The following is a 932-nucleotide window of genomic DNA, read 5'->3' as shown; positions in this document are numbered from 1 at the left end:
CATTTCAATAACCATTTAAAAGATGCATGTAAAAAAGGGGGAAAAACTCAATCTTTTAAACTTTTTTTTTTTATTTTTTTTAAATTCAGCCATTCACAAAAAAATGAAAAAGAAGTTTAAAAGATTGAATTATGATTAATCAAATTTAATAATAAAATGCTCTCATATTTTAATCATACTCGTAAACAACTATATCAAAATTTGATTCTTAAAATTAATTTTGTAAATATATATCCAACTTATTTTTTCAGAAAAAAATCCTGAAAAAAAAAATAAAAATCCTATAAAGAAAATTCACAGGTACTATTTAAAATTGACACCTACTTTTAGGTGTCCCCGATAAATAATGCCTAGGAACTATGGATGTACAAATAATAGTATCACCATATACGAATTCTCCACGCCTTTCCATTTAGTAAATTATATTCACAATTTCACCATGCAGATCCTTTAATTTCATAGGTTCCTTGTTCATCAGTCCTTGTCTTCCCAAAATTTATCGAAAATTATGCACACTTTATTATGAACCAACTAATAGTCCACGTTTAATGCCATTTATTATCTCAATAGTGCATGTGAAAGCGAAATATCAGTCCACTATATTTTCAAATCTTCGGAAATTGTTATTATTAGTATCAACACAAATGCAATTCCTGCTAAAATGGGACTCTCTTAACTATTAAACAACAATAAGAAGTTTATGAGAGCACGCCTCCTAATTATATGGACTTAACTTTTAATGAGTATATTGCATTATTGTTATATGTATATTCTCATTTTTTGGTGTCACTGTTTTTCAGTTAGCGACCCTTCTAAATTATTATTCCATTACAACTTTGAACCGTATGTGACTGCCTTTAATTTCGCCATCATCATTTGAGCTCATATTAGATGCTGATGGAAGAGAGCAAGATAGAGATTGCAAGAATTAG

Source organism: Arachis ipaensis, chromosome B09 (assembly GCF_000816755.2).
Source record: "Arachis ipaensis cultivar K30076 chromosome B09, Araip1.1, whole genome shotgun sequence".
Taxonomy (NCBI): Eukaryota; Viridiplantae; Streptophyta; class Magnoliopsida; order Fabales; family Fabaceae; genus Arachis; species Arachis ipaensis.
Note: the sequence above shows the minus strand (reverse complement) of the source record.